Genomic DNA, 25,398 nt, shown 5'->3' on the forward strand with positions numbered 1-25,398 from the left:
TGGGCATTAGGCACAGTCTCAAGGGCATAGATTAGGTATTGGTTCACATGAATGACAGACCAGAATCCTAGTTGTAAAAACATAAATGTCACTGAACAGTGCCAAAATACTGTGTATCCTCATCTAACAGAGTAACACATGCTCTGGCTGTCATTTATATTATAGAGTAGGACTATTGCATAATGCAGCAAAAACTTTAAAGTACTCTTTAAACTCAACCTATTTTCGCGAGAATTGAATCTGCTGCAGATTCTATATCAAGGCAAACAGGAAATGTAATGCTAGAAGGTCAACACGAGTGTCAGTGAGGGTGGTAGTCTATTTCTCTGGCACAGTCAGTGTACCTGGAGCGCTGTATCTTGGCACAGCTTGTACTTGAGACCATCTCTCCTTTCCAGGGTTTCCTTAAGTCTCAATACATCCATTGAATGGCAGCTGATCATGCAATGGAGTGTGGAGGTCAAAGAGGATGGGCTATCAGTTTGGTATGACACCCATCACCAGAAGTGGACCATTCTAAGAAAAGGGGAGGTAGTCTGTCACAACAGATGTTGATTACACAAGCCCTGTTGTTTGGAGTGATGAATGAAACACACACACAGGCGATTGGCATCATCAGCCCCTCTAATTACTGTAACCATCATTAGGCCTACCATGTTGTTTTGGAAAATACCTCCCCGCTTCAAGTGCAGCATATTGCTTATCATCAAGACTATATAAAGCATCTACAATATCTTAACATAAGGGACTGTGTTTATTTTTAAGTTATGACTTTATACATATGTAGTTTCTAAAAAATCTTCTGGAAATCACATTGTTTTAAAACGGTCTATTTTAACTGTCTTTGAGGGTCACAAAACAGAAATTGATAAATGAAGGTGCATTTGACTTACTAAACAGAGGGTGGCACTATAACCCAMATGTTTTCATGTCAACAGGCCGCCTGACTGAATCAAATCCAAGGTTTGAAAAGCACTTGTCTGTTCTAAATTGTTGTTATAAAGAGCGTGGAAATACTTGACTTTTCTCCTTGTATGTTTATGGATTTCCTTTTTGTATACCTAAGTGCCATTAGAGCGAATGTATCTCATTCGAATATGTTTAGGTGTTGAGGATAATGAATGACAATTATCCATCGACAATGTCATTTCAAATAGAAATACAGGCCTACTATGGGATTGTTGAACATTCTATCATTCAGCAACTTTGCAATTAATGGAGACAGACCAAAAGGTCTACAGAAATACGTTCTAGCTGTGGGAGACCACCCACAACTTATTGAGATTGAAACGTGATACTGTGTGAAGATGAAAATGAGATCACATGCATAGAAGATAACTTGCATATGCTTGTTCTCTGTCGGCTAAACGTCGGCCGTTTTCCATGCTCCATCACCATCCCACTGCATTCATGACCTGAAATCAACTCAAATGTTTTACTTAAAAAATTATTTGAATTATTCAAAGTTAATCATTGCCTAGTAGGCCCATAGGCTAACCTACTCGAAATCAATTTTTGAAACTCGAAGCGGTTTCTATATATGCACAAGTTATCCGACGTTTAGCCGACAGAGAACAGGCGCTCTTTGAAACAGGTAAAGCCAAAATTCGAACGTTATCCTTCATCTAATTCCAATGCCCCACCACCAGGGGTCGTCGTGGTGCCCTTGAGTAGCCTGTCTAAAGGAGGCCTATTATCTATCCATGTATCTATCTATTTGATGAATGCAAAACCCTGCTTTATACCCACCGTCATTTCCTCAATATTTTAGAAACAGAAATAGGTTTGAATAGTTTTCTTCTCTGATGAAAATAATCATAAAGATAAACTGTTTGATTTGGTCTGGGGAAATATCCATAATATTTATCAAGGTTGCATACGGTAGGCTTCCTATTAATTACAAGTGAGCCTTCATATTTCTGTATGATTTYATGTAGTGTAGTTCAGTGTGCAAATAGTCATCTATTTCTCTGGTGTTTGTAATGCATAGATACCTTTGAGCATATTTTCCAAAAGGTTAATGAGGGACACTCTGAAGTAATTAAAACAAGAACGTTATACGGCAGAGTTTTCCATAAACTGCTCATGGAACCATACCAAACACTTAATTAAAGCTATAGTGACACCATTTTGTATCTTCAGAGATAATCTGATGTGAAATTAATAATCATAATAATAAGAGAATGAAACCAATAATGTGGAGTAAAAATATATATTTCTGCTGTATGTATGGCAGGGGTCTGTATCATATATGCATGCTCCATGCTATGCTGAAAAATTGTTATTCCTTATTCTTCACTTTAAAATCTGATTCCAATTTAACTTGTGGTCTGACACTTTACAGTGACACGCGAGGGGATGTTTAATTGAAATGGCCACACTTTAATTGGATTTGATTAGATATAAAATTACCTCGTGAATGAGAATCTTGTGTCTGAAATGGTTTCCACTGTACATCAGTAAAGGAGCTGAAATCATGTGTCCATTCATGTAGACATCAGTGTGCAGTGGCAAAATCATTCATTCTATGGCCTTGCATTTCAAAGACTGACATCTACAGTATCTGACAAATACAGGAAAGTGCTTGAGACAATGCCCTACTTAAACAGGCTCCTGTAATGTCAATCACGGGATCCAGAGGGTCCATGCTAGTTTTGTTTTTCTTTATCCTTAATGATGTTATCCATCCACCATTTGTATTGTACACACAGTCATACGAAGGTACATTTAAAAGGACATTCAACCAAAATGGCATTTGACATTATCCCACAAGCTATTTCCCGCATGGCTAATTGTATGGGGTTACCAATCATGATATCCCTGTCTAGTTGATCGTGCCAGAAGCCTATCCTGATATGTGTGATAAGGAAAGGGAGGCAACATGCATATCATGAGAGGTTGGGCTGTAGTGACCTCTTGGGTAGAGATAGTCCTCTGCCCTCCCACCTCAGCCCGTTCACAAGCCTCCACATGGCCCTAAAGCAGACAAACCTGCAGCTCCTCTCTCTGTGATTGGATCATTGGCAGTGAATGCCCACGCCTGCAGTGGCCAACTGCCCTTTGCAACAGAGCCTGTCTTTAACTGTGTATGGTTGGATCAGCAGCCTTCTGGCATCATGATCAGAGATGATACTACTGTAGCTGTTATTACATCCAGATAACAGCTTCCTGCATAGAGGATAGGATGTGTTGTACCATTTAAAAATATGGAGATAGTGTGTTGAATTGAATTGTGGATCTCCATTCTTCATATCTAAAAGCTGCATTTCATTCATTATGTTTTCAGTCCTGTATTGATGACTCTGATTAGCATATTTTTCTTTATATTCATTCACTTTGCTCTTTTTATTGGACAGCTAACAGCAATGAGAGATCTTTAGGACAACCTGACCTGTTGAGTTGAGACAAGGAAAGCCAGTGTGTGGATTCTGAGTTGTGGGATCATTAGCTGAGTTCTCTATTAGTACCAACATTTCTTCTCTCCCGTGTGTGTTTACTGTGCAGTGCCTGGCCCTGATCCTAGCCACAGGGGTGTGAAATAACAAGCACTAGAGGGATTTTCACTTGGCTCACTATCAAACCTGTCTACAGACATTAACATCTAACAAAGTGAATATATAGAACCATGCTCGTCTTTGAAAAGTCAATCCATGTAGTGTATTGTGTTCAATTTACAACTTTTATTTTTCTAAATGCTGCACAATTAGAGACCATGGTTATATTTTGGTTCCCACGGGAGAAGCTAGATGTGTGTCTGGCTTTTTGTGCTGCTGTTTGCTGCTCCTGTTGAGTGAAACCTGTTTTATCGCTGTATCAATGGAATCCAATGCTTCATTGCAAAGGTAAACAGCCGTGTTTCTAAATGTGCTGACAGAAAATCAATGGCTGCTCTCCCATGGGCAGCCAATTAACACGACACTTGTGCTGTTTTGCTACATGGGCCCCATCTCTTTGTCTCTTGCATCAGGTAAAATGAATGAGAGACAAGGACCAGCAGATGAAGAGTCAGGGAGGTTAGGAGTAAACACACAAGTGATACTCATGCTCTGTTAGTAGTGGCTAGTACACCTCACAGTTACTGTATGTTTTGACATTACTGATTTTTAATTATTTTTAATTGTTATAAAGGTATTATCTTATTGCAGTATTTTCTGAGGATAACTAATGGTTATTCAACATTAATTACATGTTTTGACCTACTCCCACAGCATTGCTATACACAAGAGAAAGATGTAACAGTGCATTGTCATCTAAATGGTAGTAGCTACAACTACAGAGGGTCAGCCTCATAATCAGGAAACAGATGCTCTGTGCTGAATCTTAACTTGAGTGCTGTGGAAAAGCAGTTTTATAAAATGGCCCCTGACTGAATTGTTCTCTTACTAGAAATTGAAAGCAGTCAAGGAAAGAAAACATTTAAAATGTCCAATCCTGCTCTATCCTGTGAGAGTGACACTTGCGGATTTCCACAGTGGACAAGGTGTCAGTACAAACACTGATAGACAAGAGGGAATAAAGAGCCTCATGACAAACTTTCGTGGGAAATGTCAGCCTTTCATGGTGTTGAGAAGACCTATTTCATATCTATTACAGCAGGCTTTCTGTCTGCCGATATTTCAGATTTCAGTCCTCCCGCACAGCAAATCCTCTGCCAATCTTCCCCCTTAAGAATCTTTGCCAGTCCCTGATGCGTTATTCCCTCTACCTCCCTCTCTCCCCTCTGATGTGACAGAACAAACCATGAGCTATTAGGATTAAGTCTTTGAAAAGATCTTTGAAGCTGCTCAGGTTTCTTTAAACTGGGAACTGACAATATGAGCTGTGTGGCAGCAGRCACTGAATGATTGGTAGTCTACCTCAGTGAGTTCTGCTGTTATTCCCCACCCCCACACACTCCCTGTCCAATCCTGCTAAACCCCCAGCACTGCTCTTGTGTATAATGAATAAATACACATTTGTGTACTTATTCACTGCTCTATTTAGCAGGTTGTTATGGATGCTGGCCAAAGATTATTTGTCTCGGTGCCCTGGTAGTATCTGAACTGTTGCCCGGAATAAAATCAAKAAAATAGCTACTTTTTTGAATTATTTCATCTTGTTAGAACATAGTGGTGACAAGAGCTTCAGAGGTTACAAACCAATGAAATCTGAAGAACAGGGAAAAACACAGAGCAATGTGGGATGGAGAGAAAAGAGGCCGTTAAAAACCACATAAGAAGAGCCATAACCCACTTGTACTTGCTGAGTTGATGTATGTTTGTGGATGTGGATGGGAGTTTCCAGCCATGTGTCTGTCTTTTTAAAACTCAGGCTACAACACAACGTGCTATTATCTGACTGGAAATGAAATGAGTTGGATCACTTTCACACCAAAGCTTCTTAAAAGCACTGGTAGATATTCCAACAGGTTTTATTTTAGTTTTTTTCCCAGGCCATTCATGTAGACATTAGAACTGAATATTGAAGTATGGAATGCCATGGCGATGTGAAGGAGAACAAATGAAGTTAACCTGACAGGCTGCATACCTCGCTTTAGTCACACATACAGCAATAACAAATGAAGTTAACCTGACAGGCTGCATACCTCGCTTTAGTCACACATACAGCAATAACAAATGTGCACATACCATTGCTATGCATCTCCCACAATCAAAATATAGGATTTTTTATCTAATCACCCCCATGGATATATTTTATCGTGTTCTACCTAAGGTGACGGGGCTAATGTCATAGCAAATATTTTAACTGTAGATTTATCTTCCAACATTTCTGAGGGTTTCATTTAGATAATCCCTGTCTCTTTCTGTGCTAGGGTTAAATATGCACATTTGTGTGTTAGTGGAAGACAGTGTAGATAATGGCAGCATGCAGAAATGGAGCCATGGGGAAGGCAGTGTAGTCAGTCTGCCTCCCTCGCTGCAGCATCGCTGATACTCTCCGGCACAGAGAGACAAGGTCTCGGGGATCTGCCACCATAGAGCACATATTGATCTGCCATCGCATCTTATCTCAAACAACTCTAGATTAAAATTCTCAACACTGGCTCTCTCTTCTCAACTGAAGAAGAGTGGAGTATTTCATATCTCCCATGAAGTAGCTAGGCCTACCTATCTCGAGTTTTACCACCGTCTTGCACGGAAAGTGCTCTGAAAATTAACCGTCTAACGACACTTTCGATCTAAAGAATAGCGTGAATAATAATTTGGTTTGATCTTCTCTTGATGCTGTTTATTTTGCCAGTGTTTTTTTGTTAGCTTGTTGGCTTTTTTCTCTCCTCCAGGCACTGTTGTCATAATCCAGACAATTGGCCGGTGTTACTGTATATTCCTCTTCTGGGAAATGGCTGGGAATCGGATCCTCCCGCGTTTCATTTATTATCTTGTTCAAACGAGCAGGGAAGGAACGGCTGAAGCCTTGACAAAGGCCCTGGTATAAAGAGCAGAAAGCCTGGCCAGACAGACAACCTAGCCGGCCTCCAGGGCTTTGACTTTGGCCAAACAAACGTTTGTTTTCAAAGTGTTTTATAGTGTGATGGATTAAAGCGGATGCAGTCTAGGGGCCCCCCTGCATCCCCTCAAACGGTGCATTGAGGAGCCGGGAGCACCTGTTAGGGGTGCTCCCAGGATGATATTGAGCAGGGCTTTGTGGGTAGCAAAGTCAAAACAAAGCTGTCAGTGAGGGCTCATTCATCTTTGATGTTCATTGATGAGAAAACTGGTGGGCCTCGACAGAGCATTGTTTCTTCAAAGTGGCGCCCATTGACAGCCAGAAAGCCGCGTTCGTTTTCGGCCCCTGACGGGTGGAGCTCATTTTAAAAGGCTTAATGGTGCATTTATCCAGCCCAAAACACAATGCTAAAGAGCAGCCCTTTGGCATTGGCTCAGGACTGTCTTCCCCCTTCCTAAATGGCCTATAAACAATAATAAAATGGTAATAGTGTGTGAATAGGTAGCACCGATGGGCATGGATGTATCATTAACTCATGGACTCTTACATATCCTGCTGTACGAATCAAGATCCAGAGACAAGGGCATTGACTGCCATCAAGACAAGTCTTCTTCCTGCATGGCTATCTGTCTCACTCTGGAACTGCTTCACTCCTTTTGTCTCAGACACTGGATAGCTTCCATAAAGCAGGTTCTCATGCCATTGTTCAACTAATCACATCCTCTCCAATAATTTCATAGGATGTGACAAGATAAGATAGCACATTAATATTCACTATCTCCTCATCTCGAATAAAGGAGAAAAACGTGAGAGAAGGCAGCAAGAAGAAAATGGAAATACATTTTTAGCAGTTTCCGTTTTGTGTATTGGCTTGAAAAGAAAACATGCCAAATTAATGTTATCTACCTCAAATCCTATTAGTATAAGGTTAATTTGGTGGCAACAATTTCAAAACCTCTTCATATCAACACATCAACTGGTGTCTTTGAATGCTCGCTTTTTGTAGGAGTACATTTTGTAAATTGATATGATTGTCAGATATAGTATCTTACTGATTCATCTGGGATATTACTTGCAGTATTTGTACTGTATGTGCGTCAGTGTGGTTGAATATCTATTCAGTATTACCACTGAATACTTTACAATGAGGTTCCATTTGTAAAGGGTTTATAAAGGGGTTATAATTACATCAATAATGGTTATTTAATATTTTGAAAATTCATTATAAACCATTCATAAATGGTTATTGCATTGGTCAAAATAACTGGTCAGTGTTTGCTAAATAGTGAAGCCAATATTTACCTCCAGTTTTTAACCATTTATAAATGCGCTTATAAGGTGAACCCTTATGTATCATCATGCAACCTTATTTTCAATTGTTGCTCAGTTAAATTACCACTTCTCTGTGAAAGTCCAAGTATAGTGAACGCTCTGGTGTGAAATGATAACCGTGATACCTTTGGTTGGTGAACAGTAGAGGAGGTATCCTCTTACAATAAATGTTTGGTTCTTCATACCCACCATTCATTGGTTGAACATGTTTAACAAAGTGTTGAGTCTTCTTTCATGTATACAGTGATGAGTACCCAATACTACTTATAAGTATGTCTAAACTCTGAATGAACTCTAAAATATTCTACCCACATGTATAACTGCTAAAAGTATATCTTATTTTAAAGTGACAGACCTATGAACATTTATAATTGAGTTATAAACATTTATAGCTGCTAAAATTATTWAAAAAATTAAAATGGCAATCCACTGACCATTAACAAATGAGTTACCAACATTTATAACTGCTGAAAATATACTTTTAAAGGTGCAATATGCAGATATTGCTCCGCCATTTCCTGGTCAATACAAGCAATCATGGTGTAGAAAATCATTGTACCATCTAAACCGCTGTGAAATATATTTTCCATAAACAAGAATATTGTATTTCAGCAGTTTGAAGCTGGTGTACAAAACTGAAAGTAAAAGAGCAAAAATGAAACATAAGAATCATAGAAATAGGGCACATAGAACAGATCTACCACTTCATAGATTTGCTTTCAATGAGAATGACAGCTCTATAACCTTAAAAGAAAGTGAATACCTTCTGGACATTTATTAATGTTAAGCTACAAACATTTTATAACAGTATATCATCTCGTCAAACATGCAATACATAGTAAGAACAACATGGAATTTAATAGAAGGATACATTGGGGAAAACATTTAAGTGCAGTGACTCAAATCTGTAGCCTATCCTTGGTAGTGAGTAGCCTAGCTAATTCCGATAAACAGGGGTGTCTTCCCTTACAAAAATTGCAGTCAGAGTGCAGTAAACTGCTGTATGCAGAAAATACTGCATTCAATATATTTAAAAAAAATTACTGCAGTAATTTTGCAGTATAACTGCCATTCAACTGCAGTATACTGCCATTATTCTGCAATTACTGTGACCAAAATACCACAGTCGACTGCAGTTACTGCACTTTTACTTTAATATTTTTTTTGTCAGGGTTTTTCTCCTCTTTTTAACATTGCAAGTCAGAATAGAAATGTATTAACAGATACAACAGGGTCTCATGGTCCCCTTCTGTGTCTTCATCCATTTCTTTATTGTTATGCTTTTTCCCATCCTGGAGTCTGAGACCTTGTGGGAGAGAAGAGGAATGTATGGCAATTTAGCATAGCCACAAGCTACATAACTATCATCATTATCATTACATTTTACATTTTAGTCATTTAGCAGACGCTCTTATCCAGAGTGACTTACAGTAGAGTGCATACATTTTATTACATTTTTTTATTTTTTTTACATACTGAGACAAGGATATCCCTACCGGTCAAACCCTCCCTACCGGCCAAACCCTCCCTAACCCGGACGACGCTATGCCAATTGTGCGTCGCCCCACGGATCTCCCGGTTGCGGCCGGCTGCAACAGAGCTTGGGCGCGAACCCAGCCCAGCCTGGGCGCGAACCCAGAGACTCTGGTGGCGCAGCTAGCACTGCGATGCAGTGCCCTAGACCACTGCGCCACCCGGAAATCATGATTTCTACCATTTAGGCGTAGCTAGTTATGTTATCCACTTCTAGCTAATAATAATAATAGCTAGTGTTTAACAATACTTGCTAACACTAGATAGCTACCACAGATGAAAGGGGTTAGTCACAATTTTGCTAATACACTAGCTAGTTAGCTAGTAAATGCATCTTAAAATTGCAACCACTCTTGTTTGTGTGCTGACAAAGTATGCTAGCTAGTTAGCTAACTTACATAGCTAGAGACTATAGCTGAGTTCAAAGGTTAGATAACTAGCTAGCTAGAATGATAATCCACAAAAGCTAGCTAAACCAATTGCTTGGAAACTCTGTCATGTCGATGTTAGCTAGCCCCCTATGGTCGATGTCCGCGCCACCGCATTAATCTAATTAGATCAACAAGTTAGAGATCAGTTTTTTTGCATTGGATCCATCTCAATCCACTGCATCCACCTATAGCCCTATTCAGACGGGAATAGTTTTACTAGGGGTGGTCGGGTAATGTAATTATGTGCAAACCGTGCCAATATATCCTCCAAACACCGGCTTCGAGGACATGATCACTTTAAAACAACGGGTTACCAACATATTCAAATGATTGACATATCATTTATTCATACTATTCATCCTTCCACAAGATACAGTGCCGACACAAATCTAGGGTTGCTACCCAAGCCGGCTGGTCGTTCGTTCTATTGGTTCGGTTGCTAGAGACGCGACCCAGTCGTTCGTTCTAAATATTCCATTGCCGATTTTGGCTGGCAATGTTCTTATCCCTTGCTTGCTAGCTAGCCAATTTACAGTCACGTCAAAAAGCGCAGCCAGAATAACAGCAAAGTAGTCGCATTTGCATTTGTTTAAGCTGTTTTCTAGTGACATTTATTTGGATACATCCATGACAATGAGCTAATGAGACACGATTTTGCCTGGCATAGAAAATGTGCTCACTCTTCAGGACACTTGTTCAGTGGAGCTAGCCAACAACACAGTTAACACAATCACTTCAAACGGAACCTGGAAAGACTGCAAACTAGCTGCACTTCATTCAATTTTACGTTTTTTCAATTGACATTCCTTTGTAAATATCCATAAAAATTATGCCAGCTGATTCATGATTTTGCCTGGCTGAGAAACACTGCCTGCTTATCTGTCTCGTCCCGACTCTCGACACGTTATTTACTATGGGACAGCTGGAGATAGAATTGGAATATTGAAACAAGGTTGCAAATGTCGGAGAGACAGACAGCAAGGTTTATACAAATCTTCGCTGTTGAAAACTAAATGTTAGTCTAAAAGAAATGTGAGATAATGTCTATATGCTTTTTACAGTGGAGATCAAGTTTATAAAGTGCCTGGCTGGGCTGATGAGACAGTGGATTGCACAGTCAGATGGAACAGAGTAAATAGGCATTTTAAAATCATAGATTTAGCCAGTGGTAAGTTGTGGAACCAGCTGGAATGTGGTTTTAACCAATCAGCATTCAGGATTAGACCCCTCCGTTGTATGAAGTTTATTATAAACGGGGTGGTTCAGCCCTGAATGCTGATTGGCTGACAGCCTTGGTATATCAGACCGTATACCACAGGTATGACAAAAAAAATATTTTTACTGCTCTAATTACGTTGGTAATGAGTTTATAATAGTAATAAGGCACCTCGGGGGGTTGTGGTATATGGCCAATATACCACGGCTAAGGGCTGTATCCAGGCACTCCCTCATGCATTATTGCTTAAATAGAACCCCCCTCCCCCGGCCTAGACAGGGCTTAGACTCTTATGGGCGAGCCAGCTGGCAGCTTTGGTTTGCTAGCTAGCGAAGATAACTAGCTAGCTAGCCAGAAAATGTGATCTACTTAACTAGTTAGCTATATCATGCCAAATATTATCTCATGTTAAATTGTGTTTCCTAGCTAGCTAGGTAGGAAAGAGGGGCAAGCAATAGTTAGCTAGATAGCGACTTAGCTAGATAGCTACTTAGCTAGCTGAGCATTATGCTAAATCATCCAGCAGAACTTCTGTATTCAAAAGTGAAACACATTGCATAGAGAATTGACCCGCTCTCTATCAAAAATGGTTATCTTGTGTACAATGTTTCTTTCGCACAAACTCTTCTGTCTGGCCTTTATACACTTCTCATAGCCACGTCCATCATGATTCTTCACGACGTCACATGATGTCAGTGTCAACACAACATTCTGGGAACTTTCCAGGTCCTCGTCCTCTCGCACGTTTCACAGGTGGGCATATATCACAATATCGGGGGAATTTTTCATAAACCAGCAAACCACACCAATAATATGGCTTGAGATATTGAGATGAAGCCTTCATTCCTGGAATAAATAAGTGTACCAATGCATCAACAGGGTTTCAAACGTGGGGCAAGACACATCATGGGAGTTGACCATTGGTCTGATAACCAACCATTTCTGTTCCTGGGACAAAGCACCAATGCATCACACCCAAAAGTGAGAAATTAACTATTGTTTAACGGTGCAACCATTGAAAATAAATTTGCATGATGATACATAAGGGTTCAATATTATATGCATTTGTAAAGGCATTTATAAATTGTTAATAGCTGGAGTGGCTCACTATTTGGCAAACACTGACTGGCTATCACACTATTTTTACCAATTTGTTATATATTAATGATTAAATAACTGGTAATAATGTAATTACAAACCCTTTATAAACCCTTTACAAATGGAACCTTATTGTAGGTTATACATACCTTCTAATGAGTATGAATACTTTATACTATAGSAGTAGATGCACTGTAATGCCAACAGTGTTTCTTTTTTTCGCATCCCCAACCCAAATGATGCCAGAATGCTCATAATGTCAATGTTTACATCATTAATATAAAAGTATTTTTCCATGTTACCTTGGACCCATTGTTCAGAGAAATCAAGGATTCTTGCCACCATGATGGGTTTTCTCGCTCCAGAATAGAATAGAGGTGTAGCCTCATCTGTACTTCAATAACGTCTTTCTGTTTACATCTTCAAAGCTGTCGAAGACCCTTTCAGAGTGCTTCCTTTCTTCCTCACTGTGGTTTTATTCTGCAGGCGTGGGGATGTTTAATGATTGGTTCATGAAGAGTTTGATTCTCTGTTTCAGACTATGTATTGCTCTGCTGGGTCAAATAATGCTTTGTACCTTGTAAACATAGAGAGATGTGCAATCAAACATGTTCTATTGCTTGCATAAATGGCACTGGATCATGGATGAGAATGAAAGTTTGGATAATTATTTCCCCTCATTTGCTGTTCAGTTGCCAGGGTCCATATCTGTATTCTTCTCTGGAAGGGAAAAATATGGTTTTGTCGCTCAGTATGCATAAACTGTTTGTGTCTTTGCTGTGTGTTGTCCACAAAAGAAAATGAGAGCAATTATATTTGTCTTAAATACAAATAGTGTGTATAGTTCCATAAAAAGGAGTTGTTTGGCCATTCTGAAGTTATTCTGCATATCAATGATGTTCTGTGTATTGACCGATATGTGGTTTCAAAGACTTTGCTCAAACTTCCGCTCCTGTCACCAAGGAATAGAGTGAAAATATATGACATTAGATCCAGTGAGAAAAATACCCTTTTAAAAATGGTCCCCGGGTGGTATAGTGTTTCCCCAGTTGCAACTCTTTCAGTGTAGGCTATCTCTCCACCAACTCACTGTTGTCGTATACAGTACCAGTCAAAAGTTTGGACACACCTCTCATTCAAGGGTTTTTCTTTGTTTTTACTATTTTCTACATTGTATAATAATAGTGAAGACATCAAAACTATGAAATAACACATATTGAATMATTTAGTAACCAAAAAAGTGTTAAACTAATCAAAATATGTTTTACCCACCCTTTGCCGTGATGACAGCTTTACACACTCTTGGCATTCTCTCAACCAGCTCTTTTGTTCACTCACCTCTAACGGGTAGTGTTTGACTTCCCTGCAACAGGAGTGGGTAATTTAGGAGCACTGTGTGAGGTTGTTAGATCAGTGAGGCCCAAGCAGGCACCATTCTTTGCAGACCCTTAACAGCAAATATGTGGTAATGATATTGTCTCCAGCTGGGTAATAACACACAATTCAGCCTGCCAAATATTGCAGTCGCTGGAAAAATGGCGGTGGGGAAAAAAAGAATTACACTGAAGTACTGGAGGAAAATGACAGTAGAAATGTCTTCAACCTGAAGTGGCATATTGAAAAATTCAAATCTGCCAGACACTGCATGAGCAACAACACATTTTCCCCCTTGCAGTATGTAGTCTTGGAATGCAGCATATGTAGACAGCATATGTAGATATAAATGGAATTTAGCATTCTTTATTTTGCTTCCGTAGTATAGATATTCAGCATGTTCCCATCATTTAGACCGTTAATGGTATAATTAAATAGACCATGACGGTTGAATCAACCTTGACCTCACTGTTGATTATGCTACACTGCTATAACTGTCAACACCACCTAACTCAATGGCCAATCAGTGGTGTGCTGGGGCTGGTCCCCCTGCTGCACTGTGAAATTGAGGCATGTGATCCTTAATGTGTGTGAAGTAGACAAGGCCTTGACACAATGCCCTAAGCCTCAGGGGGTTTCCTCTGCCCAGTCTATTAGCTTCCCGCTGGGCCTGGGGCTGCATGGGGCTGGGCCTGGGGCTGCATGGGGCTGGGCCTGCCTGGGGCTGGTACTGCCTGGACTTATTCCCAGGGATAAATTGGGATAATAGCGTTATACTCATGCCTCTTAGATGCAGGCTAAAAACCATCCGTACCTCACAAGTTCTCAACTGGCAGCTTCATTAACTAGTACCCGCAAAACACCAGTCTCAACATCAACAGTGGGCGACTCTGGGATGCTGGCCTTTTAGGCAGAGTTGCAAAGAAAAAGCCATATCTCAGACTGGCAAATAAAAAGAAAAGATTAAGATGGCAAAAGAACACAGACACTGGACAGATGAACTCTGCCTAGAAGGCCAGCATCCCGGAGTCGCCTCTTCACTGTTGACGGTGAGACCGGTGTTTTGCGTGTACTATTTAATGAAGCTGCCAGTTAAGGACTTGTAAGTCATCTGTTTCTCAAACTAGACAGTCTAATGTACTTGTCCTCTTGCTCAGTTGTGCACCGGGGCCTCCCACTCCTCTTTCTATTCTGGTTAGAGCCAGTTTGCGCTGTTCTGTGAAGGGAGTAGTACATAGCTTTGTACGAGATCTTCAGTTTCTTGGCAATTTCACAAGAATAGACTGACGTGTTTCAGAAGAAAATTATTTGTTTCTGGCCATTTTAAACTTGTATTCGAACCCTCAAATGTTGATGCTCCAGATACTCAACTAGTTTAAAGAAGGCCAGTTTTATTGCTTCTTTAWTCAKSACAAYAGTTTTCAGCTGTGCTAACATAATTGCAAAAGGGTTTTCTAATGATCAATTAGCCTTTTTTAAATGATAAACTTGGATTAGCTAACACAACGTGCCATTGGAACACAGGAGGGATGATTGCTGATAATGGGCCTCTGTAGATATCCATAAAAAATCTGCCGTTTCAAGCTACAATAGTTATTTACAACATTAACAATGTCTACACTGTATTTCTGATCAATTTGATGTTATTTTAATGGACAAAAAAAAGTGACCCCAAATTTTTGAACGGTAGTGTATGTAATGAACAATGGTACTGTCACATGTTTAGCAACTGCTTGTTGTATGAGGAATTAATGCTAAATAATACAGTTATAAGAATGATTGTCATGCGTTGATATGAATCAGTCCAGGTACCTCTGGACACACCAATCAATGGACTGTGAATGTGGATACTTACATTGGGATCYGGAATTATTGGATCCCTTGATAAAGATGTGCAAAGAATGTTTGAGACTAATACAATTGCTCAGAGAAAAATAATTTGTTTAATATGTAATAAAACAAGTTCTAAAAAAGATGACGGTCAAAATGATTGGATCCCCTGTTTTCAATATTGCAGCACCCTCCCCTTGTGAAGATAATGACACTGAGCCTTTTTCTAAAATGTTTTATGAGATTGGAGAACACATTGGGATGGATCTTAGACCATTGCTCCATCCTTGATATCCTGCACTTATGGACTTCCCTCTTCAATTCAAACCACAGGTTTTCAATGGGGTTCAAGTCCGGAGACTGAGATGGCCACTGCAAAATGTTGATTCTTTGTGGATTTTGATGCGTTCTTGGGGTTATTGTCTTGCGGGCAAGTTTTCAAGCTCCTGGCAGAGGAAACAGGCGAAGGACATCAAGGATCTGGAAATATCTATATGGAGGAATGGTCTAAGGGGCCTCCCAAATGTGTTCTCCAATCTCATAAAACATTTTAGAAAAAGGTTCAGTGTCGTTATCCCCGCAAGGGGTGAGTTTTGAAAATAGGGAGCCAATAATTTGTACCCCTATCTTATATTTTTTTTATTACTTGTTAAACAACATTTATTTTCTCTGAGCAATTATAATTGTATAAAATAATATAGTTGTAAAACACTTTGAGCATACTGTCACGTTCTGACCTTAGTTCCTTTTTTATGTCTTTATTTTAGTTTGGTCAGGGTGTGAGTTGGGGTGGGCATTCTATGTTGTTTTTCTATGTTTTGTTCTGTTGTTAGATTTCTATGTGTTGGGCCTAGTATGGTTCTCAATCAGAGGCAGGTGTCAGTCGTTGTCTCTGATTGGGAGCCATATTTAGGTAGCCTGTTTTTCATTGTGTGTGGTGGGTGGTTGTTTCCTGTTATGTGTTTGCACCTTTCGGGACTGTTTTGATTTTTGTTTGTATCATTCACTTTGTTATTTTGTATTGTTTAGTGTTCAGTTTTAATAAATTAAAATGGACACTTACAACGCTGCATATTGGTCCGATCCTTCTTACTCCTCGTCTGAAGAGGAGGAAAGCCGTTACACATACAATATAGCTCAGTATTTTTATGATTTATTCTAGTCTTTTTGTTTATCTTTGTCAAGGGTTCCAATAATTCCGGAGCCCACAGTATATAGGACTATGGATAGTTTCAGTTGATTTGTTCAGCGGACTGTGGACACGTATACGGCTGTGGCTAATTTGAGTTGATTTGTTTTGCTCTGACCAATCAATAGGAAACCACAATAGACTATGATTGTCTGAAAAGGACAGTTTCTCATCCCAGTAAGTAGCATAGTGTAGTAGTTAGTGATCAATAGCGTATCAAAGGACTTCCTGCTTAAAACACCACCACCTACACATACACACAAGATGCCCAGTCTCTTTCCATTGACTTAGGGATTGTAATGGATAGAGGGTATCAAGGGCTGGCCCGAGGCAGATACAGAGGCCTCTAATCACTTCATCAACCTCGTCCTGCACTTGTTCTGCACAGCCTTTTCTCTCAACTTCCACACAGTGTCCATGACCTTCGACCCTGCCATTGAGGCAACAGCCGCTGTAGAAAAGAAAAGAGAGCACCCCTGCCCTTATTGATATGTTATACTGAGAAGAGTATTGTGCAAGAGGAAAATAAATTAGAATTCAATGTAAAAGGTAGTCTAGCCTTGATACTGTACAGTAAGGAGAAAATGGAGGTACATTGAAATGGAAGAATTCATTGAATTTTTTCGCTCATGAGGTGAACCAGGAATTTAAATAGGTTCAATCTGAGAAGCTCAGATTGGCCTAACACATACCAATGGCCTTAAATTATTGAATTTGGTTGTAAAAAATTAATGTTTATTTATTTATTGTATTAAAATAACCTATTTTTCCTAAAACCTTCTTATTGGAATTMAATTTATGTCCCTGGTCACTCTTGAAAACTTGACTTTCCTACAGTATAACAACACATTACCCATTATCTGAAGATTAGCCAAAGTATATTTCCATACATGTTTTTCATTGGCATGTACTCAGTCAGCTGACATGCGTTGGAGGAAGAAGCTCCTCCCTGAGTGGTTGTTTTGTTATCTGTCAATGATGTAACGCTAATGGCTGTACACATTCCCCATGACTGGCAGTGACCACTATGAAGTCTGAACACTGCAGGAGGGGAAAAAAGCAATTTCATGGTTCATTCCATGGTTAATGCGCTGCTGTAATCTTTTGAGAGCCCTGTCTTTTTGTTTAAGTTTAGCAGAATAAAGGGTTGAACTATCTTAGCTCGGTCCAATTAATCACCAGGCTAAAAGGTGCTGGGAGGCCATCCGGTGTGACTTGGTACAAGTAACAAGTTGTGATGGTTAAGGGTGAATGTGTGAGAGAGAAAGCCTCAGAGAAAGGGGGGTAGAGAGAGTCAGTTTATAAGACAGGGATATGCCTTTTGATAGGTGAATTGTGAAATGTGTGTCTGTGTATGCTGTTTGCATACAGTTAGGTAAGCCTCTCTAATTACTGGGAGGTGCATTAGCTCTCAGCCAAACTCCATCATTTCTGCTTCATTTTGTCAGAGGAGAGGACAGAGGAGATGCACCTACCTGGAGGGTTGTGTGGTTTAGGGCTGCTCTGATTACCTCTGCTGTCAGAGGATCCTGTTGCCCTGCTGTCTCTTTGACCATAGGTGAGAGGATAAGGCCAGGTAAGGCAAGGTGGGCTGTCTGAATACACCATTTTTATTTATTTAACCTTTATTTAACTAGGCAAGTCAGTTAAGAACAAATGAGCCCCAAATGAGCTGCAGAGTGGAGCAGTACCCACCACCATTGTGAGTTGATCATGTGCTGGGTATCAGGATACGACTGGGAGTGATGAGCTGTACCCACCACCATGGTGAGGTAGTCGTGCTGGGTATCAGGATACGGATGGGAGTGATGAGCTGTACCACCACCATGGTGAGGTAGTCGTGCTGGGTATCAGAGATACGACTGGAGTGATGAGCTGTACCCACCACCATGGTGAGGTAGTCGTGCTGGGGATCAGGATACGGCTGGGAGTGATGAGCTGTACCCACCACCATGGTGAGGTAGTGTCCGACTACGCGGTAAATCAACGCGGACGTCAGCCACGGCTGCGCGGCCCAGACACTCCGGAGCCACTGTCCACACTCAGCCGTACCATACGGGCTTAACCAACCTACGGTTAGGCGTGCTGGGTATCAGGAATACGGCTGGGGTGATGAGCTGTACCCACCACCATGGTGAGTAGTGTGTGCTGGGTTATCAGGATACGACTGGGTGATGAGCATGTTACCCACCAGCCATGGTGAGGAAAGTCGTGCTGGGTATCAGGATACGACTGGGAGTGATGAGCTGTACCCACCACCATGGTGAGGTAGTCGTGCTGGGTATCAGGATACGGCTGGCCCCTTTACACCTGTTGGGCACATCTCAATTAGCTGTCATAACGCATGTATCCTCTCTCTTCTAGGAACTAGGTTATAGTCGCTCAGGGCGTGTTAAATATGGAATGAGTTCAGGTAGATTGTGTGCCCATGTCGACTTTTTGATTTCCTTTTTACTATTGTTTTCAGACAGAAATAGTAAAAAACAAAAGAACAGTACCTAAAGAGGTCTCTTTATAAGTTTGTTGATCTCCATTTTGTTTTTATGATGTTAATCAGATATGAATTTTCATGAACGCACCAACGACACTTTATAATTTTTCTTCTCTGGAGATCAACAGAACACTGAAGCTTCACACTGAACAGTATCATGATGCTATTTAAAGCCTTCTTCAGCTCTTACCCTCAGCCAGTTTTGACAGTGTGTTGTATAATGTCTGTTATCTCTTTGTTATGGGAGTGTTTATTTGTTTACATGAGAGGGATTGGAGGTTTGGTGATCTGAGCAAATTGCACAAAAAAGTACTTCAGATGGGAATTACTGTAATTAGTGTGCTCTTAAATGTGGAACGCTCTCCTAATGTTTTTGTTTACCTCAGGCGGCTGATCTGTGCTCTGGGAATGCGTAGGGGGGCGGCCCACTGGCAGGTTAAAATCACTTGTCATGCCAGAGATCGTCATTATGAGATTACAATTGGTCAGTGTTGAGTAACAATCAACACAGCTCCGGGCAGACACTTAACAAGCCTGGTGTGTGTGTAGGGCCTAGTGTTTTTGTGTGGTAATTCTGTGTGAGTGTGTTTGCCGGCGGGATAATGTGAATGTGTATGTGTGTGTGTGTTCATGTGTTTTTGTGTGTGCAAATGTCTATCAGTGGGTATAGGACTGGCTTAACATTTCATGTTGAAACATGTTCCTTGACAATAGTGAGAGTCAATTATAAGAATTTGCTGGTGTCCTCAGTTATCAAGCAAGTGATTATATTTCACAGGAAGATAATATCCAGGTAAATTAAGGTTTCTATTTAATTTAGGCCTAGTTGCCGCATCTCCATTTCAGATCGTCTAACAATTTAGATCTTATCAAGGATTAGCGTGGAGATATTACCCCTAATTTAAAATATTCGTATCTGCATACTAGGCACAGCTTAAGTATCCATGCTTAGAAAACATGATATCCTTACAGAAAAGAAAAACAATTAAGCCCTCACACATTAAAGGCTCAAATATTATATATTTTTAATTCATAAAGTTTCAATGCAAACTTGACAATCCATTGGGAGGAAGCATTTACTTGAAGAATCTTTGACAGAGACTGAGAGAAACCTGATGTGTGTCAATGAGAAAGAGAGAGAGGAAAGGGAGAAAGAAGGAAACAGCGGAAGTTGAGAAATTGTGAAATGGGAGTTGTGCTTGTCAGGTGATTGTGTGACAGTTTTAATGTTGTGTTTGTTTAACATGTATCTCTTCCCAGACTCTCCCCACCTCCTCCCTGTGCTACAGCTAAGCTCTAGCTTCTGAAGTGGAGACACTTGAAATGCTGAAAGTGACAACATCTTAACATAAGCTGAGGGGAAACTGAAAGTCAGTGCTTACTTGCAACCAATCCCCCCTCTCACCCCTCCTGTCCTGCCTGCCACCCCCTACTCCAACTCCCAGCAGCCCACACTGTAGCCATGCTGAGTAGCTGTGACACCCTGGCCTGGTCTCTACAATAGGAAAGTTACAGGTAGAGATTAGGGAAGGTGATTGCTAATGATCCTAAAAAGTTGAGTGAAAGGTGCGGGAATCTCTCGCAGCCGTGGCCGTGATTGTTCCCCCCTCGGTTCCCAGTCGCAGGTGCCTCCAAATAGAACTGGAACCATGTAATCCGCCCAAATCCAGCGTCTTCCGAGGAGTGTAAACCAGGAATGTTCCGCGGGGTCAATGGATTATACAGAATTCATGGTGGTAGCTTGGCTTGAGAGGCAGAATTAGAGGAGAAAAAGGGAGAGAAGGCTGAACTGGTTTTGTATTAAAATGAGCTTACCAGGTGGTCCTAGAAAAGTGGACACAGTGTGTCAAGTAAACTGAAAAGCCCCGGGTGTTTGCTGCTTATTGGCTGGGGGCCTGGTAAGGAGATGGGCTGGCCAGGGAGGTGGCACTGATGTGGCCATTGAGGCCTTAGTGAAATGTCTGTCAGGCTTGGTTTACCACAATCACAGCAGTGATTAGGCTTCTTTTGATGACAGGTTTAGTTTTCTGTCCATTGGAGAGAAAGTGAGAATGGAGGAAGGAAGGGGAGGTGAGGGGGTTGTTGGAGTTGTAGTTTGGGTTGGGCGTTTACGCAGCGGTGTAAGAAAGGGGGCGGAGGCTGGGACGGCATATTAATGTCGTGCACCGGGGGCCCTACGTAATTTCCCAGCAGGTCACGGGGTCAGGTTTGTATTTAGTTAGAGGTAATGATCTCGTTAGGATCTGAATGGACCACCGTCTAAGCCCATTCAGGGGAGCGAGTGTGCCTCCCTTCCCCCTCTCCCTGCGTTGTGTGGGCTTACACAACCCATGAACTGTGATTAATGGACTTCCAGGGCTTAATAACTTGCAAAACAGTATTAAACAACGGAGGCCCGGGACAATCAGAGAGGGACCCAGGCGGAGTAGGAGGTGGTTGTAAACAGCGGCCAGCACAATTGCGATGCATGGAATTAACTAAGATGGATGCTCACAATGCTACAGCTGGCAACTGGCAGGGAGCCTGCCTGAGAGAATGCTCCATTGCTGCTTCCAGGTGGCCCAGCCCAGGCCTGGCCTTTTCAGTTTGGTAAGTGTTAAAAAATAAAGGGAGAGAAAGGCTACATTTGTGACAAGGAGACAGTGAGAGAAAGCCATTGAGCAGAAACAAGAAAGAGATTAAAGAGCAGAGAGAGTGATCAGCAGAAAATGGGAGACATATTCAATGGAACAAGTAACCCTTGACATGCGAGCACAAATATGAACACTTTTGTTTCTGTTTTTAATTTAGAGCCAGGATGCAATAGTGGGAAAACAGGAATACTGACACCCCCCACACACACACACAYTTGTCCTGACACCTCCTACATCTCCTGGCCTCCTCGTCTTCTTTTTCCCACCCTTGTGTCCTCTCGTCTAAATACAAATGAACCCAGCATGAAGTCCTGAGTAGTGGTGTGTTCAGAACTCCCTCTCCTCTGTAATGTAGCTCTTCTTTTCTCTTCAGCCCCAGTGTGCATTTTATGCCAGTATAATGTATCTCAAATTTGTAAATATAAGTAATAGAGACCACTTGTGCCTGAAGGACAACACTTTTTAATGGACAGGACTATTTGATTTGATTTAATAAATTGGAAATAATATAACCCTGATCTTTAGCATTTTGAAGTTGAAGCTTCTCTACACAATTCACACAGTTAAACATCTACATCTTTGTCCTCATAAAACATATTACAGGGAAAGTGTTCTCTTTGAGAATGAATGAACAGGGCTGGAGGGTTTGCCTGGTAGAGATGCCTATAATGAGAACTTCATTGGAACAGTTTCAGTAATAGGTATTGGCATGAAGCAACACAATTGCACAGTGTGTGTTCAATTATAGGCAATTATGAGACAATTTGGGTAGTGTTTGATTAGAGCACGAACAGGTACTTTCTCTCATCATAAGCCATGTGAGATAAATGTTTTTTTTTTTTTTTTTTTTACAAAGACAGCTATGCAGCGGGAGGGTTTTGTCTGCTTATGAGGCACTGTTAAAGAGGATTAAATAAAATATATATTGTAACAAAATGATGCTATGCTTGATTTGTCATTTATTGATCATTTTGAAATAATTAGATGGTGACAAATATTAGTACAAATATTCAGTACTACAAATTTGAATGCTCTCGATAATCATATCAAAGTATATTTGTCTGCCTTCAGGCCAATTTCTTTGTAATATAGTATTTATATTTTATAAATATAAATGTTACATTTTATGTAAAATATGTTGGGTTCTCTAGAGGTTCTCCTTGTGTGATGAAAAATGAATAATACTTTATTTCTAAGTTGAATGCTGGAATAGAGCCCTTTGTCCTTATTTGGCCGTTTAAGAAGACAAAAGCTTATGATTTTGTCACTGTCTTCATCTTGGCCAACATTAGAGGAGGGCTGAATGGATGGAGAGAAGAKCTGATGCTGTTTGACATTCACTTCAGTGTGTTTGCTCTGATCTGGACTGTGACTAAACTCTAAATGTGTGACCACAGACACACAGGTCCTCCTAATCTGAGAGAGAGAGTTGTGTGACTTATGATGTGTGTGTGTGACAGAGATTTGTAACTATGGTTTTGTGTCTGTGTGTACATATTGGCGGTCTACCTCAGTCTGTCTCTCCCGTTCTCTGTCTCTCCCTCTCTGTCTCTCTCACATTCTCTCTTTCTCTCCCTCTCTCTTCCCACAGCTGTCGCCTGGTCTCCTACACCAGAGTGTGGTCCAGTGGGGACCTTGACGCGGCCGAGTGGGATCCACTGCTGTGCTAAGCCTCTGACTCACTGCTCTGCTCCCCCAGCTCAGCAACATCATGAATAATGGATCGGGGAAATACATTTATCTTTTAATGGCAATGGCACCCTGGCTAGGACTGTTCAGCTTGGCTGGGGCTGAGGGGGCGGCAGGCCAAGGTTCATACTTGCCGATTGTCTCTTGTCTTTTTGAAGTTGGTAACTTCTTAGTGTCCTAGAGAAGTGTAATCAGGCTTGAATCGGAGGGTCATTTTTTGAAGGAGCGGTCATCCTCAAGTTTGCCAATGGGAGGCTTTGCTTGCCGTTGAGTCAGTGCAATAATTATAATTCCAGCGGTCGGTTGTTCTGGAATTGTTTTAGCATCTACATTACTTTCTGATTGTGATGTGTGAACTAAAAACATTGAGTGACGAGATCTGTCATTAGGTCCTCGCATAAATATTGTAGAGGGGTTGTGAGTGTGCCTCTCAGTTGGTTCAAAATTACTTTAGATTTTAATTTTTTTTTGCAAATTGTCTTCTATGAAGTTATTGTAGGGGAGGCATATTGAGTTGTGGATGTGTAGTCAGCTGTGACACTATGAATTAGGCCTACTCTGCCATTGACTCCAAAATGAAGCTGTAGCCTTGAGAAAAATGCTCACAGATTGTAYTATGCTGATAAAACGAAGCTAGGCATTCATATTTGTCTCATCTATTAAAAATGTATATTTTGAAACCTCTGAAATGGGGTTATTTTTGTGATGGTAAGAAAAGAATGGCCATGGGGACTCGTTGAGTATTTGTTTGGTACTTTATTTAATGAGTAAGCCTTGGACAAGTAAGCCGTGTCTGAGCCAGAACGGCYCAATAGTTATTTATTGAGCTGTAAAAATGTAGAAAGAAATCATGGAGCAATGAAATAATACAATTATAATGTGGTTGCTCCACCCATGCCATGCATGCACACATCGTGGTGAATATAAACTAAAAAAAAAATACAAATAATTGCGTCGCCAAATAAAGGATTTAAATATCAAATAAAAATAATCTGTTTCCAATAGATGGGTTTGCTGATAACGTCACAAAATTGATGAGCGTGCGTAGATGGGGCAGAAGTCAGTGTGTTATGATTCTGGAAGGTCAGACTGCTAGAACCAATGACAAGAAGCTGCCATGTGGGGAATCGTAGGTGGCTCGTTTCAGCATGTTGTATCTTGTTCTTGATACCATGTCTTGTTTTGAGGTGTTTTGACTGTTGTCAATGCTAAGATGGCTAAATGCGTTAGCTAGCTAACCAACAACTGTCACAATGTATTTGAGAGACAACACATGCTCATTGTGGAGAGGAAATATAGTTTACATGTTGTCAACAATCCTTTGATTCTAAGCAAACCCGGCCTGTTTTGCTCCACGGTTGCGCACGCATCGATTTTGTTGCTAAACAACCCACCTGTTTATGAAGCACCTTGGAATCTTACATCCACCACCAGGCCATTAATGCATAATTTAGCTGTGCACCCTAATGTGGGAATAATACAACTTGCTCTGTTTAACTAGGATGAGGAGGATTTACATGGTAAGGGGACACCCTCCAWCCATGCTCCACCCTCCCTCTCTTAATGCTCCACCCTCCCTCCCTCCCTGCTCCTCCGTCCATGCTCCACCCTCCCCTCCCTCCCTGTCTCCATCCATGCCCACCCGTCTCCATCTCCCCCTCCTCTGCTCTCCTCCATGCTACCCCCTAACTCATCTAGGCCACTGCGGCGCTAACCCCCAGACCACCACTCCCCCTCTCTCACTGCTTCCACGCCACCCTCCCTGCCTCCTTGCGTGTCCTACCATGCTCTATCCTCCTCCCTTCTCTGCCTACTTCCTCCACTGCTGCCCCACTCTCTCTCCTGCTTCAGCCCACCCCCCTCGTCTGGCTTACTATCCCATCCCTTGCTCCTCCCTGCACACCTGCACTCACCCCTCCTCCCTCCTCCACCCTGCCCTGCTCCTCTCCCCCCCTCCCTGAGCGTCCCCTCCCTCTCCTCCACCCTCCGCTGCCCCCGTACCTCCCTGCTCCCCGTACCAATCCCTGTCTCCACAGCTCTACATGGTGGCCCATGGGAAGGTATAATTATTTTTTCTTTAACCCTGCCGTCTCTGAATATATGCTGGATCTACAAGTCCTAGCAAGACCCCTTCA

This window comes from Salvelinus sp. IW2-2015, linkage group LG9, assembly GCF_002910315.2.
Source record: "Salvelinus sp. IW2-2015 linkage group LG9, ASM291031v2, whole genome shotgun sequence".
Lineage (NCBI taxonomy): Eukaryota > Metazoa > Chordata > Actinopteri > Salmoniformes > Salmonidae > Salvelinus > Salvelinus sp. IW2-2015.